Source organism: Bidens hawaiensis, unplaced genomic scaffold (genome assembly GCF_021521415.1).
Source record: "Bidens hawaiensis isolate Kalapana, Puna unplaced genomic scaffold, B.hawaiensis_p1.1 tig00059771_1, whole genome shotgun sequence".
Classification (NCBI taxonomy): Eukaryota; Viridiplantae; Streptophyta; class Magnoliopsida; order Asterales; family Asteraceae; genus Bidens; species Bidens hawaiensis.
In genome coordinates this window covers 80,799-98,865 of record NW_027500747.1, presented here as the reverse complement: position 1 = coordinate 98,865, position 18,067 = coordinate 80,799, and the positions used below count along the sequence as shown (strand labels likewise).

The 18,067-nt window shown below is 41.0% G+C and overlaps 1 pseudogene; it reads right to left on the bottom strand.

Annotated features, from left to right (window-relative positions):
* Window positions 1-11,482: 11,482 nt before the first annotated feature.
* LOC143602753 (F-box/kelch-repeat protein At3g23880-like) lies at window positions 11,483-17,252 on the bottom strand (annotated as a pseudogene).
* Between the last annotated feature and the right edge of the window lie 815 nt (window positions 17,253-18,067).

The following is an 18,067-nucleotide window of genomic DNA, read 5'->3' as shown; positions in this document are numbered from 1 at the left end:
TTTCGGCGCAGCATGCGCACCAACCCCATTGGTTGGCAGAAAAAGTGACTGACATTATCTTTTGAGATCTGCTTTTCCATGCTTTGACCAGTACCTTTATCTGACCCGCCCACGCCTGTTTACTGTTCCCTGTCAGCTTTATCTTGCCCCCTGCAGCTGCCATATCTTTTGATATCTTTTGCTTTTGGAATCTTTTGCTTTTGAGATCTTTTCCCCTTTTTCTAGGGATTGTGTTCCCTAGGGTTTCCCTATATATAATAATGTTATTTTTCCTAACACATCACACACCAACACTTAATCTCTCCTATTCTCTCTTGCTCCTTGCTCTCTCTGCCGTCCTCCTCTCTGCCTCCGTCTTCCTCCCTGTTCTGCCCTGCTTTTCCGGTAATATATATTATATATAATAATTTACTTATTAATTATGCTAACTTATAATCAAGACTTAAAACAGATCATTAAAACAATAATCTTATTTATAGGTTAACTTGTACTTGTTTAAAGTTGGTTCTTGCATTATCTTTCACCGCATCTTTACCAAGTGAGTAATCTCGTACCTAATCCCTTTTTATTTTTAATGTTTGGGATGTTCATGTGTTCGTACAAACTTGAGTCTTAAACTTGTTTATGAACTTTAGTCGCGCAGTATCCCATGTGTTGAGGACGTTTACTTGGCTGTTTATTTGTATGTGTGTATCATTAACCGCTTTGTTCGGCCTATTCCGAAGTTTTCATGGATCCATTAGATGAACACGGGAGACCTATCGTTTACGGTTTTCTTTGTTTACACTTGCACAGATGTTTTCTTGTTTTTGTGCTCAATTGGGAGCACGGATTGAACTATGAACTATGAGCTATGATCTATTTAGGCTTGATCACAATCTGATTGCACCCTTGTTAAACACCAGACATACACGTGTTGCGCGCAGATTTATTGTTATCTATTATTATCTATTAAACTTGATTTCTCACCAACACGCAAGTGTTTGACGTTTATTTTAACACATGTTCAGGTTTGCAGTAGCTGTTTTGGAGCTTGAGAACACGTAGGAAGTTTTCTTTATTTTGGACCTAGATTAAAATGTATCAAGACAAGTCTTTGCTGTTCGAATATTATGATTTATAATATATTGATTTATGATGATTTATGTTATCTTATGTTTACCTTGCGCGTGCGCGAATGAATGTATTTATTAAATATTGACACCCAATAGTGTCACGAGTAATGAAACAATATGTGGCGCCCCGATGTATAATCCGCCTTTGGTCGGGGTGTTACAGATTGGTATCAGAGCTCGTTGACTTTAGGATAGGTGGTTAGACGTAACGGCCTAGAATACCTAAGAGTCCCTTCTCGCGCATGAGAGAAATCTCATGTTTGCACGCTTATTGTTAATTACTCGTTATTTATGAATATGCTCGCGCTTGCGCAGTATATGATTTTATGTTTTATTCCGCGATATTTCGATTTTTGTTGAATTTCGATTTTTATTGATTTTTCTTACATATTCGTTTGTTGGGATTGAAAATCCGAAAAGTCATGGTGATACATGAATAGTTGATTTTCATATTCCATTTACGATTATGTTCTGAGGTTGGAGACTTGAAAAGTCATGGTGATACATGAATTGTCAAACTCCAATACTCATTTTCTTGTATATTTTATATTGAGGATTGAAAAGTCATGGTGATAAATGAATCGTCAATCTCCAATACTCGTTTACTCGTCGTTTTAAATTGGGAATTCGGAAAGTCATGGTGATACATGAATTGTCGATTCTTGATTCGAATTCGTTACCTTTATTAAGTCTGCATTTAGGGTCATTTATTTTACTTTAACTTTTGACAGTAACCGACTCCGTAAATCCAAGCTTTATAAGGTTATACTTTGCGATAAAACCAAGATATTAACTAAAATTAAAACTTTTATAGAATGCCTCCGCTATCAGCTCGCCATCTCAAGAAGAAAGAAGCCTCGCGCAGGCGTAGACAGCAACGTTCCCAGGAAATGGCCGCCGCAATAGCCCAAGCCTTAAACTAAAACAATACCAACACCTCTGGTTACAACATTAAATCCTTCAACGCGGGTAACCCTCCAAAGTTCACAGGTCTTGAAGGAGCCACCGTGATGCTCCAATGGCTCGAGAAGATTGAAAACACTTTCCTCCATACCCAATGCCCCTCAGACAGACGAACCCTGTATGCTTCCAGTGTCCTGGAATCTAGAGCGCTTACATGGTGGAATCGAGTAGCTCATGCGCGTGGCGCAGAAGCTGCTTCTAGCATGACATGGGAGGAATTCAAGGAAATTCTGACGCGAGAATTCTGCCCTCCCAACGAAGTTAAGCGCCTGGAGGAGGAATTTTGGAATCTTAAGCAGTACAGTGGCGAAGCGCGCGAGTACGCTACGCGCTTCCATGAACTAAGCCTGCTTGTCCCTCACCTTGTTACCCCTTCCCGCCGAGCCATCGAGAAATTCCTTGGGGGTCTCCCCATGGAAATTCAAGATTCTGTATGGGCCAGAAACCCAGTTACCCTCTCTGACGCCATCGAATTGGCCGCTGTGCTCAGCGACAACCATGTCAGAGCAGGAACCCTGTTCCTGCGGGGAACTGAGAAGACCAAACCCACCAAGACTGCCCCTGAACCAACAGAAACCAAACCAGAACCCTCAAACAGTAACAACCTCAAGCGCAGGCGCAAAGCCTATGCGCTTACCAACCCGCCCATTGTCCAGCAACCCATCTACCAACCTCTAGTATACGCGCCTAACCCACTGTCAACCTACCCAACACCTCCTGTAGTCCATAACTATGCCTTAACCAATCCCGCACTCCCTGCCCCGCCACCTAAGAAACCTTACACAGGAAATCAACCCTTTTGCCCAACTTGTAGACTTCACCACCCAACCCAAACCCCGTGTCGACAATGTAACCGATGTGGCCGCGTTGGTCACTCTGCCGAATACTGTAGAGTCCCTCCCGCCAACCCAATTGCGCCGACACCACCAGTCTACCCGTAGAACCCACAACCAACCTACCAAAACCCACGACACAGGTCGTGCTTTAACTGCGGTGATCCCAGTCATTTCCGGAACGCGTGCCCAAGGCTACAAGTTCAGATTACGCAAGCGAATCCGGTGAACCAGATTTCGAACCAAGTGGCACGCGGACGAGCTTTTAACATAACCGCGCACCAAGCGCAAGCGAATAATGACGTAGTTAATGGTACATTTTTGCTTAACGGATTTTATGCTTATGTACTTTTTGATACTGGCGCCGATCGAAGTTTTATTTCTCGCGCGTTTGAGCAGAAGCTTGCGCGACCGCGCAACGATTTAAAAGAAAATTTTTCCGTTGAATTGGCTAATGGCGAAACTGTTTTAATTAACTCAGTGATTAAGGATTGCACGCTTAACCTTAACGAAAACTATTTTCTGATCGACCTCATCCCCATGCTTCTTGGAAGCTTTGATGTTATCATTGGTATGGACTGGCTTACGCATAATCGCGCCGAAGTTATTTGCGCCAAGAAGATGATTCGCATACCTCGAGAAAATGGTGATCTTCATATCTACGGCGAAAAACCCTCCCGCAGTCTTAAACTTATGTCTTGCGCCGAAGCCCGAAGGCTCATGAGGAGAAGGTGTATTGCATTCTTAGCCCATGTGGTTAAACCTGCTGAAGAAAAGAAGCTGCTTCGCGATATCCCTGTTGTGCGCGATTTTCCTGAAGTTTTTCCTGATGATCTTCCTGGTATCCCTCCCGCTCGTGAAGTCGAGTTCCATATTGATCTTGTCCCTGGTGCTTCCCCCGTAGCTAAATCTCCTTACCGTCTTGCGCCCGCTGAGATGCAAGAATTGGCAAGCCAACTTCAAGAGTTGACTGCTAAAGGATTCATCCGCCCTAGCTCTTCGCCCTGGGGTGCCCCGGTATTGTTCGTTAAAAAGAAAGATGGATCGTTTCGCATGTGTATTGATTACTTCGAGTTGAACAAACTCACCATTAAAAACCGGTATCCCTTACCGCGTATTGACGACCTCTTTGATCAACTCCAAGGTGCCTCTTGTTTCTCGAAGATTGATCTCCGCTCTGGCTATCACCAGTTGCGCATCCGCGATGAAGATGTTCCGAAGACTGCTTTTCGAACTCGTTATGGCCATTTTGAATTTTTGGTCATGTCCTTCGGTTTAACCAACGCACCCGCTGTTTTCATGGATCTAATGAATCGGGTGTGTAGGCCTTTCTTGGATAAATTCGTGATTGTGTTTATCGATGACGTTCTGATTTATTCTAAGACCAAGGCCGAGCATGAGCAACATCTCCGATTGGTATTGCAAAAGCTTCGAACCGAGCAGCTCTATGCTAAGCTCTCCAAGTGTGAATTCTGGTCTGATGAAGTACAGTTTCTTGGCCATGTTGTGAACAAGATGGGTATTCATGTCGACCCATCCAAGATTGAAGCAATCAAGAACTGGATTATGCCGACCACTCCTTCTGAGATCCGTTCCTTTCTGGGCTTAGCTGGTTATTACCGGCGCTTCATTTCGAACTTCTCGAAGATCGCTTTGCCTTTAACAGCTTTAACGCACAAAGGTAAACCGTATATTTGGGGCTCGAAGCAAGAAGAAGCCTTTCTGACGCTCAAGCGTTTGTTGTGTGAAGCTCCTGTTCTTGCGCTACCTGAGGGTAATGACGATTTTGTCGTGTACTGCGATGCCTCCAACCAAGGTCTCGGTTGTGTTCTTATGCAACGAGGCAAGGTTATCGCTTACGCATCAAGGCAACTTAAGAGTCATGAAAAGAATTATACAACTCACGACCTCGAACTTGGTGCAGTTGTATTTGCCTTAAAGATCTGGAGACACTACCTTTATGGTACTAAGTGTATCCTTTACACTGACCATAAAAGCCTTCAGCATATTTTTGATCAAAAGGAACTCAACATGAGACAACGCCGATGGAACGAACTCATCAGCGATTACGATTGTGAGATCCGGTATCATCCTGGTAAGGCTAATGTGGTAGCCGATGCGCTCAGCCGAAAACCCTGCCAGCTCAACTGTATTTTGCCGCGCACGCAGCTTCACTTCGCGCCGATCCAAAGCAACCTTGAATCGCGTATTCGTGACGCGCAGCGCGCATCCATCAGTAATGGTAACCTTCGCGCCGAGTTAGCGTGTGGCGCGGAAGCGCATTTTGTGCCCAATCTGAGTGGAATTCTATGCTATCTTAATCGCATCTGGATTCCCTTTGATGAGAATCTTCGCGCTGATATCCTGTGTGAAGCGCATAAATCTCGATATTCCGTTCATCCTGGCGCTGATAAGATGTACAAGGATTTGCGCATTACTTATTGGTGGCCCGGTATGAAAAAGGATATTGCTGTGTTCGTAGCTAGATGCCTGACTTGCTCTAAGGTAAAAGCTGAACACCAACGCCCATCTGGTTTGCTCGAACAACCAGAAATTCCTATGTGGAAATGGGAAAGTATAGCGATGGACTTCATTACCAAGTTACCTTTGACAGCAAGCAAACATGATAGCATTTGGGTTATAGTGGATCGTTTGACTAAGTCTGCTCACTTTCTGCCCATTCGTGAAAACTACCATGTTGAGCAACTCGCGCAGCTTTATGTCAAGGAAATTGTCTGCCGCCATGGTACTCCTTTGAGCATCATATCCGATCGCGATGGCCGTTTTATATCTCGCTTTTGGAAATCTCTTCAATCTGCGCTAGGAACTCGCTTGGACATGAGTACTGCATATCATCCTCAGACTGACGGACAGTCTGAGCGAACTATTCAAACTCTTGAGGATATGCTCCGATCTTGTGTTCTTGATTTTGGAGGTAATTGGGATTCACACCTGCCTTTGATTGAGTTCTCTTATAATAACAGCTATCATTCCAGTATTGGTATGGCCCCATTTGAAGCACTTTACGGTCGTAAGTGCCGCTCCCCGATCTGTTGGAGCGAAGTTGGTGAAACTCAAATCACAGGACCCGAACTTGTTCAAGAGACAACCGATAAAATCGCCAAGATCCGTGATCATCTGCTGACTGCCAGAAGCCGACAGAAGAGTTACGCAGATCGCAGGCGTAAGCCTCTCGAATTTCAAGTTGGTGATCTTGTTCTCCTCAAAGTGTCGCCCTGGAAGGGTGTTGTCCGCTTTGGGAAGAAGGGTAAGCTTGCTCCTCGATATGTTGGACTATTTAAGATTCTCGCGCGTGTAGGAAAAGTTGCCTACAGGCTTGACCTGCCGCCCCGCGCTCAGTAATGTGCATCCAACGTTCCATGTATCCAATCTCAAGAAGTGTTTAGCTGACGAGAACCTTCACATTCCACTTGATGAAGTTCAAGTTGATGAATCTATGCATTTCGTTGAGAAGCCTGTTGAGATTATGGATCGCGAGGTTAAGCAAACCAAGCGCAGTCGCATCCCTATCGTGAAAGTTCGCTGGGAGTCCAAGCGCGGAGCCGAGTTTACATGGGAAAGGGAAGATCAAATGAAGATCAAGTACCCGCACCTGTTCTCTGCGCAACCTACTTCGAGATAAATTTCGGGACGAAATTTCTTAAAGTAGGGGAGACTGTAACATCTGCCCGAATCCGACCCGACCCAGGTACCCGTTTCTCTGACCCGATTTCCTTTTATGATTTAATATTTATTTATACTTATATTTTACTTTTAATAATAATAATATATTTTCCTTCCCGCCTCTTTCTCTCTCTTTCTTTCCGCCGTCCCATCCCTCTTCTTCTCTCTTTCCGCCTTCTTTTCCCTCTTGTCGCCGTCCCGCCTTTTTCTCTCTCTTGCCGTCGTTCCGCCCTTAAGCCTTGTTTCCCTCTTTCTTCCAACTCTTTCCTTGTCCTTTGTCTCTTCCCGCCTGAGGTTGTCTGCGCAGCTCCACGCGCCAGACTCCTTTCAAGGAAGCCTGCGTGAAGACCATCTGTTCCAGCGATACGCGAGACGAACTCTTCTCGCAGCGCGCTAAGAATTGTAATTCTTCTCGCAGCGCGCGAAGAACGGTAGTTCTTCCCGCGACGCGCTAAGGATTTGTAGTTCTTCTCGCAGCGCGCTAAGAATCGTAGTTCATCCCTCGACGCGCGAAGAATTATAGTTCTTCCCGCGGCGCGCTAGGAATTATAGTTCCTCCCGCGGCGCGCTAAGAAATGTGATTCTTCCCGCGGCGCGCCTTAGCCTTCTCGCGCTAAACCCTTTGAGTTTTCTTCTGTTGAATCTAGCCGTTTGCTTTTGTGTTATCTTATCTTTTGTGCTGTTGACCTAACCTGTCTTATGTCTGAAAATTTACTTTCGGCGCAGCATGCGCACCAACCCCATTGGTTGGCAGAAAAAGTGACTGACATTATCTTTTGAGATCTGCTTTTCCATGCTTTGACCAGTACCTTTATCTGACCCGCCCACGCCTGTTTACTGTTCCCTGTCAGCTTTATCTTGCCCCCTGCAGCTGCCATATCTTTTGATATCTTTTGCTTTTGGAATCTTTTGCTTTTGAGATCTTTTCCCCTTTTTCTAGGGATTGTGTTCCCTAGGGTTTCCCTATATATAATAATGTTATTTTTCCTAACACATCACACACCAACACTTAATCTCTCCTATTCTCTCTTGCTCCTTGCTCTCTCTGCCGTCCTCCTCTCTGCCTCCGTCTTCCTCCCTGTTCTGCCCTGCTTTTCCGGTAATATATATTATATATAATAATTTACTTATTAATTATGCTAACTTATAATCAAGACTTAAAACAGATCATTAAAACAATAATCTTATTTATAGGTTAACTTGTACTTGTTTAAAGTTGGTTCTTGCATTATCTTTCACCGCATCTTTACCAAGTGAGTAATCTCGTACCTAATCCCTTTTTATTTTTAATGTTTTGGGATGTTCATGTGTTCGTACAAACTTGAGTCTTAAACTTGTTTATGAACTTTAGTCGCGCAGTATCCCATGTGTTGAGGACGTTTACTTGGCTGTTTATTTGTATGTGTGTATCATTAACCGCTTTGTTCGGCCTATTCCGAAGTTTTCATGGATCCATTAGATGAACACGGGAGACCTATCGTTTACGGTTTTCTTTGTTTACACTTGCAAAGATGTTTTCTTGTTTTTGTGCTCAATTGGGAGCACGGATTGAACTATGAACTATGAGCTATGATCTATTTAGGCTTGATCACAATCTGATTGCACCCTTGTTAAACACCAGACATACACGTGTTGCGCGCAGATTTATTGTTATCTATTATTATCTATTAAACTTGATTTCTCACCAACACGCAAGTGTTTGACGTTTATTTTAACACATGTTCAGGTTTGCAGTAGCTGTTTTGGAGCTTGAGAACACGTAGGAAGTTTTCTTTATTTTGGACCTAGATTAAAATGTATCAAGACAAGTCTTTGCTGTTCGAATATTATGATTTATAATATATTGATTTATGATGATTTATGTTATCTTATGTTTACCTTGCGCGTGCGCGAATGAATGTATTTATTAAATATTGACACCCAATAGTGTCACGAGTAATGAAACAATATGTGGCACCCCGATGTATAGTCCGCCTTTGGTCGGGGTGTTACAGTATCATACACATACTCATAGTGGAAGGGTCTGACGGGATGTACCTGCACCGTCTATTTGTTAATGGAGGTATCATATTCTATACTCCAAGTAGCTCGGCGAACGGGGGGATTCCTTAGTAGATTTGACTGATGTCAAGTGAACGGGAATATCATGTATTTACTTTGCTTTTACTATATGATTGAGACTATACATCTTGAGTTGTGAATTTTACACTTTTCGTATTATATATATATGCAAAAACTATATGAATTCTCACCAACATTATTGTTGACAAAATATATTATTTTCAACGTGCTGCAGGTTGAAGTTTAAGGATCGAAGAATAAGATAGTTGGACCATTAGGTTACAAGAGACGGAAATTCAAAGTTTATTGCATTAATATTTGATTGTGTATTTGTGATGTATTGAAATGAATTAAATATAATTATTGTTGCTTTAATAGCGTTACGAGCTTATGAGTGATCTGTACGTCACACCCAGGCGTATTCCGCTTTAGCCAGGGTGTTACAATACCCGGTTAACTAACTTAAGCGTGTTTCACGCTCGTTACCCAAGGTGTAACTCTAACAGGTCAAAACTCGGTTAGCCGCGTTGACTTTACCGAACCGTATTATTATTTCCTATCATTCATGTCTTGTCTCATGCTATTAAGGAATGCAAGACAATGGAGGTAGATGGGAATCTACTTACAAGTCATGAGGATCACCCTCATGACCATTAATCTCGGATCCTTCCAATAAGGAATTACATCTAAGATGGAGAGATCCCGAAAGGCGAAAACCCCAAAGCTTTCAAAGCCAAGGTATCTCAATTTAGTATTATACATGATATGCTGTACAAGAAATCCCTTGCAGGTCCATACTTAAGGTGCATCGAAGAACCCGAGATCCAGGAAGTGCTAAAGGACTTCCATGAAGGAGATTGTGGCAACAATACAGGGCAGAGCACTATTCTCTAGAATCCTAAGGACCAGATACTTCTGGCCTACCACAAAAAGGATGCTATGGAATACTCAAGGAAATGTGATGCTTGTCAAAGGCATGGCAACATTCTGCATCAGCCGGAAGAGCCCTTATACCCCATTGTCTCCTCATGGCCGTTTATGAAGTGGGGAATGGATATAATTGGCAAACTCCCCATAGCTCCAGGAAGAAAAGTCTTTATGTTAGCAATGACCGACTACTTTTCCAAGTGGATAGAAGCTGAAGCATTTCCTCAAGTCAGGGAGAAGAAAGTTATATCCTTTATTAAACGAAATATTATTACTAGATTTGGTGTTCATTCTGAAATTATTTGTGATAATGGTTCCCAATTTATTGGGAAAAGAACAACTAACTTTTGGGGGAATTAAGATGATCACTTCAGCACCAGTTCATCCACAACCAAATGGCCAGGCGGAATCAAGCAACAAGATCATCATCAACAATTTAAAAAAGAAGCTTGGAGCAAATGGGCTAGGGAACTACCTTATGTGCTTTGGGCAGATAGAACAACTCCGAAGAACGCCACAGGACAAACACCATTCTCGTTAGTCTTTGGAGCTGAAGCAGTAATTCCTACTAAATTGATGTATCCAACTGCTAGAACGAGCATCCGTGATCCTCAGATGAATGATGAAAATCTTGTCCAAGACTTAGATCTATTGAAGAACTCAGAGATCAAGCAAAGTTCAGAATGGCTGCTTACCAACAAAAGATAGCTGGTGCATATAACAAGAATATCAGGATCAGAAGATTTGAAATTGGAGATTTAGTTCTACGAAAGGCTTTCCGAAATACAACTAATCCTGTCGACAGAAAGTTAGCACCCAATTGGGAAGGTCCCTACTTAATCGAATCTAAGGCTGGAAAGGGAGCATATCGTTTATTGAATATGAAAAGTAACATGCTCCCAAGGGCTTGGAATGCAATTCATCTCAAAAAGTATTTTTGTTAATTAGGATCCTGGATCCTAATCAGTTTCATCAATCCGTTATTTGGTAAAACTTTACTCTATATTCATATTTATATTAACTATGTTCAACCCTTGTTTTGTCAAATATATCAAGTTTGCAGAAATGCTAAGCAATTGGGCCCTCAAGTGGAAAAAACGGGTTGGCCAACTCTTTCCAAAGTTTAATTGGGCTTGTCCCCATGTTTATAAGGTTTTCACCTTATCGCATGAATTTAGGGTTTTGACACCCTCGTCTGGAGCGCACGATTATCCGGGAATGGTTGGAGGCTGTGGGACCAGTGCACTATACGTGGCTGACAACTTCATGCCTAAAGGTCATATACTGGATCCTATGAATTAAATGGTAGATGCACCATATACATAAGTTAAGGTCAACGCCAGGGTAGGCTTGTCGCCGCATTTATGCCAACGCCAAGGATCGGCTCGTCACCCGTATTTTTGGGCTTGTCCCCACGTATTATTAGGTTTATCCCCATGCTGGTTGGACATAAATCCAACTTCTCTATTTGTTATGTTTTCTTTTGGTTATCTATATTAACAGGTAATCAATTCACGACAAAAGCAATAAGGATCGAGGATCCTCTATTATAGCATGCAGATGTTAATTCAAAAAGCTCAAAGACTTGTGTCATTACTAGCATTTAAAAAAGTTGATCCGGGCTTCACCAGCAAAATGTGGACCATCCACCCGGATCGAACCTGGTCAAAGTTACGATATGTTCATGCATAAAATAAAAGAGAAAGGTGGCTAAGGCTTCATCCCCAAACAGAGGATCCCTCCACCAAAACCACCTTTAATATTGCCTTAAGGATCGTTGATCCTGAGAATTAAGATAAACATTGTTCAAACAAAAACCATCAGCAAATATCACCTTAAACCTTTTAAAAAATGGACTCCGGCCTAGTCATCAATATCCATTATCGCCCATTAACCTGCTCACTCCTTCACAGCGCCACCATCACCATCACCAGCATCCTTGATCCCCACCTCGATGTCCTTGGCCCCGCTAGTTCCAGCATCATCATTCTTCTTTTCAGCTCCGACATCCTCACCTTCGTCACCGAACCTAGCAACCGTCTTCTTCCACATGGCCACATTCCAGTTGGACCTGTCAAACATTCAGCCTCCTCAGCAATTTTGATCCTTGCCATCAATACCGCCTTGCCGGCCCAAACCTTGGCCTGTTCTGTGACCTCCATCACCTGTTCCTGAGTTCGAACGTCGGCAAGAGCAAGTTGATCCTCCAAGTTATCCTTTTGCACTTGAAGCTCTGCGATCAGGTTGTCCTTCGGAACAATGCCGGTGCGATACTTGGCCAGATCCTTCTCCATGTTGGCCATACTCTCTTCATAGAAAGCTTTGACACCAGCCACACCCTGTGAAGATATTACAAATTTAAGATATGATTAAACCTCTACACCAATGGATAAAGGATCCTTACCTCAGGGAGTTGATCGAACAACTGCTGGGCACCATTGACGTTGGCTTCATAATCCCTCTTTCTTTTCCCACTTGCCTTGGAACGGGTCACCACAGTTTCTCGTGGGACGAGGCTGGAACTTTTCACAGGCTTCTTCTCTACGGAACGGGAGGAGATCAGACTATCAATATCTTCCGGTTGGAACTGAGCCATGAGATTCCTCGAAGGCTTGCTTCCTGACTTCTAAACACCCATATAAACATAGAAGAAAAAGATAAGTTCTTTTGAATCTATTCTTTTCCTATTTATTTAATCCCTTTTTATTGAATATAGAGGACTAACTTACTTGACATTGTTTCTGAAGAGCTTGCAGTTTCTTCACCTTTCAGCTGATGATTCTTCCCCTACACTCCTGAAGGTTCTGTCAAATGGATCCAAAGTGAGAAATCTCTTTGCCCTTTTGATTCCCCCGAGGTCTGCAGCAAGGCTCGAAAAATTAGAAACTGCATAAAAAGGAATAAGTTGCAAGTCAGTAAATCAGTAAACGAAGGATCATTTATTCTCTGGATCCGCTATCCTACCCTTAAGGATCCAGTGAGTGGGTAAGGTATTTCCATTCGGGATAGAGTCTCTCCGGACGAATAAAAATTGATTTTTCCAGCTTTGATCGTTATGGGTGGTTTTATTCACCGGAAGGGACTGAAATGGTTTACTCTTGAATACGAATCTGCTGGAACCGTGGGTGAGTAGGGTATACAGGCAAGACAAGGAGGAAATGGTGAAATTGAGGTTCTTTTCTTCGATTAATCGCTCGATGGTATGCAGGGTTCTTCACATCATCAGCATGGCTTGAATGTAGCTCATGCCGGTAAACGAAAATAACGTTTCCGTCAGATTAAGGAAAGGATAGGAGAAACCAAGTAGGAAAGGAAGTGCAGGAAAACAAACCCAGACACCGGAAATATGATCGCTTCTAACCTGAGGGTCATAGGGTCTAAAGACGGTTCCATCGGGGAAACAATGAGAAATACTCTCGATTTCTTCGTTGGTGAACTTACAGATTTTAGAAGTTGGGTCTTTGAGAAGATTTTGGCTCTTAAGTTTGGGAACAATCTCCCTAGGTCTCGAACTAAAGGAGGCTTTTGAGTTTTTTCTTCGGCATAATAGAGGGTTGCAAGAGAAGATGTGAAATAATGAAACAAGAAATCGAGAAAGAAAGAGAATACCCGAGGATTATTGCCAGGCGAATGGTTTCAATCCGATGGAAAGGATAGTTATAAAACTACTTTAGTCTATTATATATGGATAATGATGCATTTGCTGGCGACGGTCACGTCATCCTCTCACCAACGGTTATGATTCAAATTCTTGGGATAAAACATGACAGTTGTTATTCATTCACAGCCATCATGTTTGGGGCAATTGTTGGGACTGAAATCCTTGATCCTCAATTATCCTCAGTGCTTGTAAATGTCTAATGCCAGGACGAAGGATGCAGTATGGTTCAAGGATCCTTATCAGTTGTCTACGAAAATGTTTTTATTTTATTTGCATGTGTTTGAATGTGTCTACTAGCTATCCTATTTTTACGGAAGATATATTGTACTAAGTCACCTCAGCTGGTCTCCCGTCACGTAACGGTCATGAAGAAATCATAGACGAACGTGCCTAATTTATTGGGAATTATTTTATGTACGTTATAAACTTGTTATATATATTATTGTTGTACTATGGCTAAACACACACAACACACATAGCTTACTTGGTATTTTCAGCAAAATCATTTACACTTGTACTCATTTCAGCCTAAGTTCCGATCTTTGTAATCACTTTTTGAGTATAATACAATTGGTAGTGATAGTTTTCACTATCTGTGCCGGAGGTATACTAGTTGTTAAGGGCTTTTCCTCGTATAAATCTCGTTGTTCATCACTTGCATTTAATACGTTGATCATATCATTCATACAAGCATCAAGCTTCATACAAGCATCAAGCCTCACAAACGAATTTGATTACTTGTTCCTTAAACTGATTTTTGACCAAAACACTCATGAAAACCTTGTTGATCTTTACATTATAGCGTTTGACCCAACACATTTTGAAATGTTGATCACATTTAAATGGGATGATAAATACCGAGTAACCGTGTTTGCTTAACTTTAAAAAAAAATAATAATAAAAAATTAGAAAACTACAAAAATGTTACTTGTGGTTATGTGGGAGTAATACATTTTTTTTGTGTTAATGACAAGGTCAACACATGTAACGTACTGTAGCTGAAAGGTTTAGACTTCAAGTTCGATGTGTTAGTAGGCTCAACCTTTAAGAATGAAAAGACGGTTTGGTTGTTGACTAATTTGAACATACCTAAGGATTGATTCAAGTGGGAAACATCTTACGATTTTGTCGGTTTAACCAAGTTCGTGAGATAAATAGAATAAAAAGTTGGGTCATACTCAAGTCTCGTGTCACTTGGTCTCAAAAAATAAAATGCCTGTTTTTTGTGTATGTATATTATATGTAACCTGCGTCCTGTGTTTGCGATAGCCAAGACCTGAATGCCGATGTAAATTAATGAGTCAGAGGATGCACCGTCCTATGTTTTGCGGTGACGAATATCTGGATGTCAATGCAAGTCAATGCTACAGAAGATGCTATGTTGTCCTTTGTTTGCGGTGACGAAGATCTGGATCTCGATGCAATTATGTCAAATATGCAATATATGCGAAAACGTCCAAAAAGGTGTGATTCAAAGTGGGAAAATTCATCCTGGAGGAAACAAATATAGCTCTATTTTATAAGTATTTTGTGTGAAATATTCAAAAAATTTTAGTCAAGTGATAAAATGTTTAAAGCAAGTTGGGGTGATTCTGCTAATTAAAACTATATTGAAGTCTGATAAGGCGACTATATAGATTCTAAGCATGGGTTCCATTTAGTCACATAAACTAAACTATATGTCACGTCATGCTTATCAAAGTAAGGATTGAGGTACGTGTTTAAGTGGATAAGTATATGACAATCAACCAGATCTATCTTATCGCGCCGGAAAGTGTTATTTGGCTTGCCTATAACGATATAATCCCAACAAAACATAATTGCATGTATATTTAGCCATTTTTAAAGTTCGTTCTTTATTTTTATTTTTATATCTATTTTTTGCTTTGCGCCCTGCTTGCGGTCCGTGCATATAAGGTATATGTGTGAACCCTAGGATGGAGAAAAAGTGAAATTGCACTAATTTTGACGTTATTTTACTAATCTCGTGAAAATAACGTTAAAAGTGGCGGAAGGTTAATAAGGCATCATGTGGTGACGTTGATAGTCGAAAGACAAGGGTACATGCATCAACCGGCCGGTGTCCCGATGGTTGAGTGTTATGTGCCTTAGTCCAAGGCTTGATGCAAAACTACTATCGAGCCGGAGGTCTCACCGGAAGCAGCCTCTCTATTCCTACGAGGTAGAGGTAAGACTGTCTACATCGTACCCTCCTCAGACCCAACCATAGCTTTGTATTGGTGGGATATATCGAGTACGATGATGATGATCTATTTTTTGCTTTGTACATGTTTATTAAAAATATTTCTTTTGTGTTTACTTTTATTTTTACTTTTGTTTTTACTCTGGTTTTTTTTTTTCATTTTCATTTTCTTTTTATGTTTATTTTTCCATTTCATCTTGGGTATGTCAGATATCTAGTAACGTTTTCAAAGCCGATTGAAAAAATTTAAAGTATGGACACAGGTGAACATACCAAGTTCAGCGAACTTTCTATTACAAATGGCTACACTGAACGCTACACGACAACCACTGCTGATCTTCCACACATGAAGAAAAGAGTGAATGAGTTCACCGGTGATGAAACTAATGAATACTTGTGCTCATCATCATTTGTACTATATTAGATAGCGTACGTTATAAGTGACTCATAAGATTATGATCCGACGGTGATTGCTTTAACGGTATAAAATAAACATATTAAATTGGTACAACGCAAAATGAACTCAAGGATAGACTAAACCCGTCTTCACAAATTTTATGTTACGTTTGTGTCGTGTAATAAATTCACACGAGTAGATGCATAGGTCATTAATATGAGTATTAGGAACAAAAAGGGTATTTTTCAAGGTACCAAAATTGTTAATAATCGAAAGTGTAATACTAATAATAAAGTATTGTTATAAAAGCTAAATTGCAATTTCACTTGTGCTGCTTCTCTCTTTTTCATTGGTAATTTGCTTCCTGGATCACATGAAGTCCCCATGTCTAACAATACGAGGCTTTCGACGCACATATCCATATCAACAACGCAAGATGAACAAGTCAATATCTGAAGTATCATTGGTATCCGGTACTTAAGATCATAAGCTCCGACACAGTTAGAGATAATGAACAGTAAATCACCATTGGTGGCGCACTCAAAAACTCTCCGAGCTCCTTTAAAGGGATTTGCAAACATACCGAATTTAAAGGCAACATGCCAGGTAGAAGCAGTGTTATTGTGTTCTGTTCTCACCCAAATCCAACCATGACCTTGACGGTTTGTGGAAATCACAGCTAGACAGCCTTTGATGATTGCCACTTCAATGCTCATTCGACAGCATGTTCCTGGCAGCTCAATTGCAGAAAAAGTCTCAGAGCTCAAATCAAATGTCAATATATAAGAATGATAGCATTCATCGAATATATTTTTTAAAGTTGCGACCCAATGCAATGCTCCGTTGATAACACATGCGTGTGGTTTCACATAATCAAACTCAGCAGTAGGGGAAGCAATCTCACACCAAGTGCGTCTCTTCATGGTGTAAACAAATGAAGTTCGTTCGGTTGTCCTCAAAATCTTGTAATCATCAATTATTGGATCGAAACCAAACCCGTGTACTAAATAATCACCCGAAGAAGAAGGAAGATCAGGTACGGTTACTTTGCGCCTAATTGAAGGGTTCCACAGATTAATACCCTTTCCAGATTCATAAACACATAGAATTCCGTTACATGAACCAACAATGCTGAAACTCTTGAAAGGATACTCAACTGGTGTTATGCCAATATCGGGAGTACACGACAGGTTACCTTCTGCAAGTAACGTATATATGAGTTTATCGCATCTAGTTGGTGTATGCAGATGACATTTTTCGGAGATCGAAGGGTATGCAGTCTGATGAAACTGGGGCTACCAATACGAACATATAATGATTTAGAAACTGATCTGAATCGCACAAGGGATTTCGTTGCTAGTCTTGAAAAGATTTCAACAATCAGATCTTCACATAGATCATGCGGCATTATGATGGTAATTCTGCAAAAAGTAAAGTAAAATATTAGTACATGGTCACCGGAGTTCCAACATACCACCGGCGAAGCTTAGTGAGGGCCATGGTGGCCCCAGCCCCAGCCCCTCCTGTTTTTTTTTCCAGCAGTGTAAATTTTCTCGTTTTTGACACAAAAAATTTTATATGTAACGTAAATTTACCGGTTTTTGACCGAAAATTTGAGCCCGAGTCTATGATTTTTTTTTTTCCTTCAACACATTTTGAGTCTGGCCCCCAACGTTCTCATTCAAGCTTCACCACTGCAACATACAACTTTATTAGAACAAAGTGTAAAAATTGAAATCAGCCGGAACAGATGTACAAAATTTAAAATCAAACACAAAAAAGTATGTTTTAAATCTTGCAATTAAGAGAACTGAATAATCAAATAAATGATTAATAAAATAACTCATAGGCCAGAAGTTACAGTATCTCAAGCAGTGGAAATACAACCTGATAACCAAAGTATCAAACCATTCTAGATTCGGGTGTTATGGTTCTCGGGTTTATTGAGTCGGCTTAAATTGGGTCGGTAATTATGTATCGGGTTAAATCGAGTCGGTTATCTCAAGAATTAAAAACTTAATACTCACAAAGCCATTTTGACTAATTCAAGCAAATTTTAATTATTCAGCATAAAGAGTTAATTAACATATATATATTCTATATTTCTTTTGCTGTTTTCTGTATTAATAATCATGGCGATCTTTAAGGATCTATGATGTGTTGTAATATATATATCAACAGTTATACGCATACCTATGCTATAACTAATGACGTTATTCTCGG